The sequence below is a fragment of the Xenopus laevis genome, chromosome 1L, assembly GCF_017654675.1.
Source record: "Xenopus laevis strain J_2021 chromosome 1L, Xenopus_laevis_v10.1, whole genome shotgun sequence".
NCBI classification, from domain to species: domain Eukaryota; kingdom Metazoa; phylum Chordata; class Amphibia; order Anura; family Pipidae; genus Xenopus; species Xenopus laevis.
In genome coordinates, this window is record NC_054371.1 from 111028578 (window position 1) to 111040846 (window position 12269).

General features: G+C 40.6%; 1 protein-coding gene across 2 annotated transcripts in view; it reads right to left on the bottom strand.

The window, feature by feature from the left end:
• LOC108712768 (DNA-binding protein RFX2) overlaps positions 1-10409 on the bottom strand; it is a 28758-nt gene extending 18349 nt beyond the window's left edge. For both annotated transcript variants that reach the window (XM_018255188.2, XM_018255179.2), the window contains exon 1: positions 9505-10409. The gene's annotated coding sequence lies outside the window, so the exon portion shown is untranslated. The remainder of the gene's footprint in view (positions 1-9504) is intronic.
• Between the last annotated feature and the right edge of the window lie 1860 nt (positions 10410-12269).

Consider the following 12269-nt stretch of genomic DNA (forward strand, 5'->3'; position numbering starts at 1 on the left):
GTAACATTGCATCCACAGAAAGGGAGTACACTTATTTACTGAGAGTTTTTCAGCAGAAGACAGGAGGAGATATGGCATAAGTATCTGCACTTATGATACTATGCACTAGTATCTGGGCACCCCAAAGCTTGGGCGTATCTGATGGGGTCCCAACATATCTCTTGGACTATAGTTGGACTATAAAAGTGTGTCCTTGGCTTGATATATGTCTGAAGAGATCCACAAGTTGTCCTACAATATGCTCCAGGGAACACTTGCCTCTTTTTGAGAATAAGACCGTTTTGATTTATCATATCTTTTTAAAAGGATATACAATAGTTATCACATGTTACTAAAATCCTCTAGGTAACTACAATAGCATATTTCTTACTATGCATTGTGTTTTTATGTAGAGAGTGCTATTCTGAGCAATTTGCCATTGGTTTTTATTTGTGGTTTTTGAATTATTTAGCTTTCTGTTTAGCAGCTATCCAGTTTGGAATTTCAGCATGTAGCTGGTTGCTAGGATCTAATTTAACCTAGCAACCAGGCAGTGGTTTTAAAGAGAGGCAGGGATATAAATAGAGGAGGGCTGACAAAGAAAGATATTAAAAAGTAACAATAACAATAAAATGTTGCCTCACAGAGCAATAGCTTTTGGCTGCTGGGGCCAGTGACGCCCATTTGAAAGCTAGAAAAAGGTCAGAAGAAGAAGGCAAACCATTTTAAAACTATTTTAAAAAATTAGGGATGCACTGAATCCACTATTTTGGATTTGGCTGAACCCCCGAATCCTTCACAAAAGATTCGGCCGAATACCGAACCGAATCCTAATTTGCACATGCAAATTAAGGGTGGGAAGGGGAAAATATTTTTTACTTGTTTTGTGACAAAAAGTTACGTGATTTCGCTCCCCACCCCTAATTTGCATATGCAAATTAGGATTCGGTTCGGCCAGGCAGAAGGATTCGGCCGAATCCTGCTGAAAAAGGCCGAATCCCGAACCGAATCCTGGATTCGGTGCATCCCTATAAAAAATGAAGACCAACTGAAAAGTTGCTAAGAACAGGCCATTCTATAATATACTAAAATGTTAACCTGAAGGTGAACCACCTCTTTAAACGAAGCAGCCCAGAAATAACCAAGACCCCAACTCCAAAACAACCTCCACCCAGTATAAATTGCACGGAATGGAGGTAGTATTCTGCCATGCAGCTACCAGTATATGGTAAATTTGTGAGTGACAGAGGGGTGGCAGGTGAATGGAAACATTATGTGACATTTTAAGTCTTCATGGTGTGGAATGGCTGCTGTTACGAAATGAAATAGAGACTATGCAGCAGGAAGGAATGTTAGGTATGCATTTAGCAAGCATATGTAAGAAAATGGAGAACAAACCTTCATTCAGCATGGCAAGTTGAAACATGCAGGAAAGATAGGTGAGCCATTAAACAAGACTTATATTAAAGCAGTCAACAGAATAAGGCAGTAACACAATATACTGAGGAATGACTTTTGAGTGTTACATAGGTTTGGAACAAAAACAAGTCAGCCAAGTTCAGTGCACTTGGGCATCCACTTGCAAAGCCACACTTGTCAAAATGTCCTTTTTTTTAATAAAGCAGCTGTGAAAATACACAGTTGTTGAGTGCTCTAGATTTAAAGTTTTCATTAGAGCCATTTTAATTTCCAGCTTGCTGGACAGCGATGCAGGAAATAGGACAGGCAGAACACCACATATGCATCATCAACTATTCTATATGCTAGAGGAATTCCCTGGGTGGATAATCTAAGCCTTATTTGTGTGAGACAAGGGTAGATCTGGAATCCCCAGTATCACTGTGTAGAAGGTACTAACTGTGGGTGTTAGTGCGAGATTTGCTAAAACTGTATTCATGTCAAGTGCAAGTTAAGAATCTTGAGCAACCAAGGCAGAAAAAATAAATAAATGAAAAAAAAAAAAATGATAATGGTTTTAGCCCTGAAACACAAGAACAGGGCTAAGATATATGGCAGGCCTAAATAATGCACAGCACTGGATTCTGTTACAATAAATTTTTCATGCATGGATGTACAATCCCTTATTTTTAAGAAACATTATACAGTACAGAAAATAACCAGAGAATATTATAGAATCTTAGATATAGGTAAATCTAGTTTTCACAGCTTGCATTAATATATGAACAACAATATATATGCACGCACATATTCATTGGCACAGAGGCTGCAATTCATTTGACTTCACAGTGACAAGCAGAGTTTTGCCCAAACTGTCAGCAGCACCTCACACATGTAAGAAACAGGCCCATCGCCAGTTTACAGGTACATCTGGAAAAAAACAATGAAGCCCACACTTCACCATAAAGCCTCTAGCTAGTTCAACTTACTAGGGGAGCATATGGACATAACCTACACTAGGTTATGTATAATACTCCTTAAAGATATAAGCAGTGATAACCTGCAAACTGTCAGATTGCACAAGACCTGCTAAATTAGCTATGTGCCCCATCAAAATTATGTGCCCAGTTAGAACCCTCTGCATAAAGAAACTAAAATAGAGAAACCATTTCCACCATGTCTGACACTTATGTCCCAAACTTTTTAGAGCTGTGGAGTCACAGTAGGTAGCCATTTTGGGTATATGGAGTCGGAGTCACCAAAAACGTACCGACTCATAACTTTAAATACAAGCACAGAAAAATAATCAAATCAGATTTAAGAGCTTCTATGAAGGAAGATATGGCAGAAGCAATTATGTTTCTAAGAACAATGCTTTAGTTAATTTTGGTTTATTCGAACAGCTGTTCCACAGCTATATGCCAATTATGTTCAATTAATATACAAGTTATTTTAAGTTTTAAAATTGTTTTTGGTTTATGTAGTTTAATTTTAATTTTGGTTTAGGATAGGGTTTATATTTCTGAGCTTTGGCAGTGATAAAATGCCTGTGTACTTAACTTCTTTCAGTCATGAAAATACACTAGGAACAGTAACACCAAAAAATGAGAGCTGTTTAAAATAATTCATATATAATGTACTGTTGCTCTGCACTGGTAAAAGCTGTGTGTTTGCTTCAGAAACACTTCTATATTTTTTTTTATAAATAAGCTGCTGTGTAGCCATGGGGAAACCAATCAAACTGAAAAAGGCACAGGTTACATCCAATACAATGGTGTTTTATCTATCTGCGCCTTTTCTCCTTTATTCCAGCTTGAATGGCTGCCCCCATGGCTACGCAGCAGCTTGTTAATAGAAACTATAGTAGTTTTTCTGAAGCAGTGCAGAGCAACAGTACATTAAAATTTAATTACCTTGATGTTACTGTTCCTTTAAAGAGGAGTCAGCGTCAAAGGACAAATTGTTCAAGCACATGCTATAACATATAAAGGGGACAAACAGGTCTACATAAATTAATTTTAGGGCTATTCCACACGGGGAGATAGCGACGCGTTTGCGGTCGCGGCGACAAAGCGCCGCGACAGTCGCCGCGACCGGCGCAGGCGACAGTTTTGTATGGGCGCCTATGTAAAAACGCCTGTGCTAACCACACGAGGCGATGCGCTTTTCAACAGTCGCCTGAAAAAGCCTGGCGAGGCATTTTCAGGCGACTGTTGAAAAGCGCATCGCCTCGTGTGGTTAGCACAGGCGTTTTTACATAGGCGCCCATACAAAACTGTCGCCTGCGCCGGTCGCGGCGACTGTCGCCGCGACCGCAAACGCGTCGCTATCTCCCCGTGTGGAATAGCCCTTAAGGGGATACAAAAAGGTTTTGAATAGCCTTTTGGCCTCTATCTAGCCTCAAATGCTAACAAATTGCCCACGGAACCTGGCAAACAGAGGGTTAATTAGTTTTGTGACTGGTTCTCTCCTACTTATCACTTATCTTTGTGTTCATTACCTTTGCTATTCATCTTTCAGCATTCTATTCAAACCACTGCCTAGATGCTAGAGAAAGTGGTACCCTAGTAACCAGAAAGCAGTTTAAAGTCCAATATAGAGAGCAGCAGTTAAATAATTGAAACCTCAAAAGAAAGAAACAAAACAAGGACAATTACAAATTATCCTAGAACACTAAGGGCAGGAATCATTTCAGGTCCCTTGGCACCAGAGATTATTTTGCCTGTACTTTCAAGTATTCAGCCAAGAGGGGTAATTTTTAGCAGGTAATTGTGCCACAGTTCAATAATGCCAAGTGAGACGTGAGGCTGAACAGCGATTACCTGGATTCCTTAATTTAGAAAGCAGCTGAATGATCTGTTCCGACTATACACTGCAGGGATTTGTTTTCCAATAAACACTGGTGGATGGAAAGATTGTAATCAGGAGAGGACAAATGAGGACCCAAAGAAGGTGAAGGGAAGCTGTGCATCGGAGTGGTAATTTATACAGGGTGGGGATCTACTACACCTCTGTGACAATTCATAAATGCCAAAACTGCCCAAGTCAGGCAATAAAGATCAAGTTGCTTTGTTAAAATATTTGTGTTCATTTTTCCCCCCTTTTCCTTTTTAATGGAAAACAGCGAAGTGACTTAGCAGTATGAGCTAAATCTATTGTCTTACATCCAGAGCATAGAGGGGTCATAAGGAATCAGAGACACGCAATTACCAAAAAGCACAGTAATAGGACTGGTTTAGGTGTACAATAAAAACATGCCAGGAAAGTCTTCTTATTTATGTATTGGGGATGCTGTTTCTGCTTTAGACCATGGAAAATGCTTTTGATAAGTAAAAAAAAAAAAGTTTGGGACCAGCAAACAATGGTGTCAAATCCAGGTTGTGGGTATTAATCCATGATTTCCCATTCATGCAAGCATTCTGTGGATGCCTTGTATTGGGGGTGTAGGTCATTAAATAATCTAATCTGCCTCCTCAAGGGTCATCATTTCTAGATTATAGTAACAATTTCCAAATTGTGAAAAAGTAATAAGGCCTATGGCGACAAAAAGGCAGATCAACGGGTTGGAAAGGGGTCGGCCCAAACACACCCACGCAGGTCTTAATTCTCTTATTAGAGAGGGAAAAACCGACAAATGTCCTCAACTACTGTTCAGAACAGGCAAAACCTCACCTCTAAAAAGGAAACCACAAGAAAAAAAAAAAAAAAAAAAAAAAAAAGTCTCCACTTAAGAGCACGGACCTGACATTCTCGGTATCTACTTCTTTCATATAAACTTGCAGATGAAAAGGCTGGTGGGCCCAACCAAATACCCTTTTTGCCCCAGAAGTATTGAAACAAAAATATTATTTGTGAATGTGTGGGCTCCTTTAAACAAAATAAGTCAGTTGGGAGTGAGATTTAAAAATATTATTGCCTCTTTGCCAGGCACGAAATTCCACAGTCAGATTTAGAATTTAAAGAGGAGGGGGGATGTTTAACCCTGCAGTACTCTAACCAGTAGGTGTCTCTGTTCAGCACAAGTTTGAGGAAGTCCCCTTGTGTTTAGGATGGGAACCAAGGAAACCAGAGTTATATATGAAAACATGGTGATGCCGGCGTATTTTAAATAGCGCCTGGAGGCATGAGGATACAGGTGGTGTGGAGGAGGTTTAGAACTTGTATCTCCGGGAAAAACAAATATCTGCCCACTGCTATTGAGATTACATATAAGGTTTAACCCACTTCATCTCAGTATGAACAAGACTTCAATATTTAAAGGTAGAATGTTAAATAACAGGGATATAACACTAATTATTGCTAATGAAGCTCTAGAGAGCAAGGCACCGGCAGGTACTAACTGCAACACATCAGCAGTCTAGGGATGGGCAAATTTTTTTGCCTCATTTCGGCAAAAAAATTACGCCCATAGACTTGTACGGCAGTGTGCGTCCAAAAAAAAAAAAGACACGCGTCAAAATAATTTCGCCGCGCGACAATTTTTTTTGACGCCCATAGACTTTAATGGACATCTGCGACATTTCGCCGGCGGCGAATTTTTGCCGAATCGAAACGGGTCTAATTCGCCCATCCCTAATCAGCACATCTGAAACAGAGTAACACTAAAATATAAACATTGAAAAACATGGCGATAATTAAAAAGAGCCATCAGAAGTTCACCGAGCATAATCCAAAACTGCCTTTTGCTTTCCTACTGCAAAGCAGAGGCTTAGGCTCAATAATTCTGTTTACAATTTAGTTGAATTATTAGGAGTTAGGTGATTTATAGTTTTCAACTTGCATCAAGCATTCAACACACCTAAAGAGGTAGAAGTGAATTTTAGGCAATACTTAACAGGAGCACAAAAGTAGCTCAAAAGCAGTTTCTATGACCCCACCAGAAAAGAAAACATAAAAACACAGGCTGAGCAAAAACACTTGAGACCGGTTTCTCTCCCTGTTGGTTGCACTATGGGGAAGTCATCTAGGCATTCACTTGCATCCCATAAGTCTGAATGTTGCCATGACATCTGCAATGATATAATTTGCCTGCCCCATGCTGATCAAATGCTACCGAGCACAGGCTTTCCCATCCACCATTGACTTGTCACACAAAAAATAGTGCTGCTCAACCACCCCCCACTTAAAATATTTTAACTCCTGCTGTGTTTGTACGGTGCAGTTAGATGCAGTTAGATGATCAATCTAACAGGCTCAAAGATTTCCCTATGCTGATCGCTATATTTGCTTCAGACTGAAGAAAAACAATTGAAAAAAATAAAGAAGATGATACCAGTATACATTTAATTTGAATGGAGGAGCACAAGACCAATTGTTGCAAATCAGATAAGGTGCACCATAAGGGCTCTTACACACAGGCGGTTCTACCTGTGCTCCCCTGCGTTGCGCTTTCTTCCATTCAGCTGCAGGGGAGCGCAGGAGTAGACGCACTCAATTATTGTAAGGGGCCTGTACTCACACAGACACATGTATGCGCCAAACGCAGGTGAAATGCAACATGCCGAGTCTTACCTGCGTTTGTTGCTTACATGCATCTGTTTGAGTACAGCCCCCTTGACAATAATTGAGTGTGTCTACTCCTGCGCTCCCCTGCGGCTGAATGGCAGAAAGCGCAACGCAGGTAAAGCCGACCATGTGTAAAAGCCCGAATTGTAAGGGACTGAGCCACAATAAAATAAAAAGTGACCCCATTGTGAAGTCAGTTTTCCAATGTCGAAAAGATGTAGCGACTGTTCTACAATTCTAACACTGTTACAAAGTAGTGTGTATAAAAGGTTTTAAGCATGAGCACCTGCCCTTTTATGCAAGGCACACTGCAGCACTGTAACACCATGTACGAGTCTCTAGATACAAGTGAAAAGCAAGTACTACAGGTATGCTTATATCCTGCCTTCTATATGCTGGGTGCAAGTCAGACATACATTTTTACACCCCATCCTAAGACTCCATTAAGTTCTCAGCTGTTTTTTATTCTGTGGATCATCCGCAGAAATATACATTGTACTCTACCTAGTTAGATACAGCTAGACCATAACCATGACTGACATGGAAAAAAAAAAGGTGTGATTTATAACAAAGTGACTTTTGCACCCAGAAGGCCAAAAAGAATAGGTAAATGAAGGTAAAAGAATAACTATTCACTTGGCCATCAACCCAGAGATGGGGGAATGTAATAAAACCGGGGCAATTGTACACCAGTGCAGACACCCATAACAACCAATTGGATATTTCCCTTCATTAGTCTGGCTGCACTATGCCATTCAAAGGTAATTGCTTATTAGTTGCTATGGGCTACGGTGCTGAAGTAAAATTGGACCTATCTAAGTAATAAACAGTTTCATGAGAAGGACTACAACTGTAGTAAATACAAGCTAAAATCTAAGTGATTATTAAAATCCTGGACATGAAACTGTATGGATGATCACTAACAGAGATGGACAAGCGATTCTGTCTTACTAAACAAGACCGAAGTATTTAAGAAACATTAAATTCTGCATATTCTCGAAGTTTGAAGCTCATGGACCTGAAACAGTGCTGTGTAGAAACTGTTTTATCAGCCTGGTAAGTGCCTTTAACAAAGTCCCCAAAAAGTATAATTGGGAGACATAACTCAACAACAACAAATAAAGAAAACTTAGATTCTATTAATTAATACTGGTGTTTGAAATTACAGTCTTGGTGGTATTCTAGAAAAGAATGCAGTATCTACAAAGAAGCTTCTTTATTAAACCCATGACCCTCAAAAGGTCAGTGCTTTGCAGCTTAGTTAAAAATACAAACAGGACAGTACAACAGGTGTGTGAAAAGTAGATCTATCTGCACAGAGTAGTTCATGACAAGGCAACGACAGTAACAACTTACAAAAATTAGCTTGTGATTAAAGGGGTTGTACATCTTTTACATTAACTTTAGATAAGTAGACAGTGACATTTATGCTATTTCTTTTCATTTTTAGATTTTATGTGATTTCCGGACGATTCTGATTTTTTTGTTTTTTTTTTTGAGTTCAGCAGCTCCCTAGTTTGGAAATGTCATTAGCTATCCAGTTACTGGGGTCAAGCTTACCCTAGAAACCAGGGTGTGGTTTGAATAACAGACCAGAATATGAATAGAAGAGGGCCTGAATAGAATAAATAAAAAGGAACAATAAAATTGTAGTCTCACAAAGCAATAGTCTTGACTGTTGGGGTCAGTGACCCCCACCGGAATGCTGGAGAGGGGCAGAAGAGGGAGGCAAATAATTCAAAAACTATAGAAGGTAAACAATGAAGAACAGATGAAAAGCTACTTAAAACAGAACATTTTATAGCATACTAAAAGTTAACTGAACTTTTAAATTGTATCAGTGAACCCATCTAAACAAAAGCTTCTTACACACAGGCTTTTGATGTGCTTTTGAGACACAGGTTTAAGAGCACCCAGTTAATTGATTCTATTATATTCTGCTTGGTTCAGAGTTGCATTTTTTTTAGGTGCATGTTCAAGACAATAGAAAGACACAATGCCATTGGCCATGGGGGAGATGAAAATGGGCAGATAGTAGTCTCCTGTATCAATTTAAAAAGAGCATGGATGTTGTTCCCTGCAAGGCATCTCCCTAAGCACTGCACAGAAACCCACCCCCTGCTGGACCCCAAGGCTGGATGGAACTGGCTGTAGATTATAAAAATTGGAGTGGGTGGGGCTGGTTTTGCTCCCCAGATGCTGTTTTGTGGCTTTCTTTATAGAACTAATTTTCTGCTGGGGGGGAAACTGCCCATGAATGAATTTCTCCCCAATAAACTGGGGCACTCTGCAAATGAGAGAGATAGAAGAGATTCGAGCATCTGGCATTCAACAGCATTGTTACTATGACAACGCGCAAACTTGTAGGGGCCCAAAACTCAAGAGAAGTCGAACTAGGAAGCTCGTGTCGCCCCGGAACTGGGTAAGGGGATTGCAAGCAGCCACAGACGAACAAACCATGGATCTGTAGCAGCACATGAATACTCTTACGGAACTACATCTGTGAAAATGACCCGGTCTACTACAAACACCAGCTGTCAACATTGCCCCGCTGCCGCCCAAATCTACTTAGCCACCCTCTGACCCAGTGCCATTTTAAAGTTATTAGGGTAAGCGGTTCACCTCCGTCCGGCTACCCAGGTAGTTATAGCACGCGGTGCTGTGTTGATGATGGCTCCGCGGTCCCCGGGTTACCTCTCCGGCCACTGCTGCTCCGTGTGTCTCCGGTTGGCAAGTAACTGTCTCCACGGCTACAGTCACTATGGCGCCGGGGGTCTCAAGGCAACTGTTGCTACCCTCTCCCTCTGACGTCACTAACCGCCGTTCCACTCCCAGCGCCTTCCTCCTCCAACATTCCTATTGGCTGCCGCTCGTTGACGTCAGCCTCTTAATCGAATCAGCTCCACCAGTAGGCGTGATTTATGTTATGATATCACGCCTTCCGTAGCTGTGTTCTGTATTGAAGGAGAGGGCTAGGCTTGCGCTTTGGCGCCAGCAATGGCGGGAGGAGGTGATTGGCTAAGTGTGGGGGAAGGGCGGTTGACTAGGCAACCGGCAAACTCCGGGGAAGTGACGGCGCGGAATTCTTTAAAGGGTCCGCGCCATTTTCTTTTCTTCTGGGTGCGCGTGTAAAACTTTAATATGTGAAATGCGATATTTTCGAATATTTCGCTCTCTTTGTTATTTGTATTTTCGCTGCGTATTTGTAATAGACCAACGCACTCGCTTTTGTACTAGAAAATACGTTTTTGTTCCTTCAGACAGAACAATGAACATGTTTTAGCGATCTTTAGCCGTCATACTCCCGCGAGTGAAACTTTTACAAGTCTGCCATTTTATTGCACTGTCCTGCTGCTGGTCTGTCACTTGACTCTGAGGGACCTTTATATCACGATCCGGCAATAGGGGATGAATACACTGTGTCTGGGTGATAGGGCACGTTGGTTCTTATTATGATGAACCATTTGGGGGTTTTAAAGGGCAACTAAAGTCTAAAATACAACAATGTTACAAATGCTGTATTTTGTATACTAAATATAAACATGAACTTACTGCACCAGCAGCCTAAGACAAATGATTTATGCTTTCAAAGTTGGCGCAGGGGGCTGTCATCTTGTAACTTTGTTAGACATTTCTGCAATATCAAGACTCGCACATGCTCAGTGTGGTCTCGGCTTCAGTTGGGAGGCTAAGCTTAGGGATCGTCATAAATTATCAAAACAGCGCAAGTCAAATAATATCTGCCATAGAAGCCAATACAGCAAGACGATGATTAATAATCAGATTATAGAGACTGCACTGAGTCTCTGGATACAAATCTCTATAGGGAATCCAACATTGCTGCTCGAGTTCTGGGAAGTAAGGTGGGGGTGCTCCCCTGCCATTTGAAAGTATGATCATTTACCTGCACAGCAGTTGGGGACCGTCTGACAATTCCTATTCACGGCAGTAAAAGAAGGGGGAATTTCACTCCATACAGTCAGGTTTATTATAAAAACAGTAGACATTTTTTAATTAAATAAAATTGGATATAGATTTATTTTTCATTAACGAAAGTAAAAATGGGATTTTATATTTTTGCCTTTACATCCCCTTTAAACAGTTAGAACTTACGTGCGCTGCTCACTTTGGAATACGTTGTCATAGTTATATATTTTTTTTTACACTTTTGTATCAATCCAAAATTGATCTAATGCCAAGTTAATAGTTTAAGAGGGTTATACGATTTGCTACGTTTCGAGAAAATGTCTTAAAGTTGTTCTTTACTTTAGGGTTGCCATCTTTTCTGGAAAAAAATACCGGCCTTTCTAAATATTCAATGTCAGACTGGCCCTGCGGGACTAGGGTTGCCATCTGGCCGGTAAAAATCATGGTTGATCGCAATGTTATTAATAGGGAAAAAAGATAAATCTATAGGAAGGCCGGTATTTTTTTCCAGAAAAGGTGGCAACCCTATGTGGGACACAGGGAAAAAACACGTTGGGCACCGACCCTCATGGTCCCCCGCCAGGCCAGACCCCTTCTTAGGGTTGCCACCTTTTCTGGGAAAAAATAGCAGCCTCCCTATGTATTTATCTTTTTTTCCTATTGATAACATTGGAATCAGTCATCATTTTTACCGGCCAGGTGGCAACCCTACCCCTTCTGCGGATGCCCCCTCTCCTCCAGATGACCCCCTTTTTGTTTGGCACAATGGTGTAGCAATGGCGGAAATTTAAGAAAGGCTATATGGCACAGGATAAATAGTGGAAAACAGATAACACCATTATGTTCTACAGAGCTTATCTGCTGTGTAACTCAAGTCTTTTCTCCTTTGAATGGCTGCCCCCATTGCTACTCAGCAGCTTATCTGTTTCTGAAGCAAACACAGCAGTTTTACCAGTGCAGGGCAACATTGGTTTTACTTTAAAACACTTGTTCCTTTAAGTTAAAAACATGCTCAGTAATAGTACGTGTCTGCTCCTGAAAGTTGATTATTAATCTTCTCTACAGTACACACCTAAATCTGGTATTAAGAGTCTTCTTAAAACAAACTAAAAGAACTACCTAAACTGGATGCTACTTGTAGTGGCAGTAGGCCAACTTTTATTAAATTTTTTAAAACTGGGCCTAAATCAAATTCTTCATTAAAAAAATTAAAGCAAAGAGTAGCTTTTTTCAGTAGATGATAATTATCTTTCCATCACTAATATGGCATTCTCATCCCCATCCCTACAAGGGCATGATAAGTATACAATGCTAGATAAACAAGTCCAGCTTTATTTCAAAATGTTATAAGTGATTGCAGAGTTAAATTTACCATGCATTCCTTCTCATGTCAATGAGTTTGGATACCCCCTCTTCCAATCTTCAGTGCGCTGGACCTGACAAGGAAATTTGTGCATGCC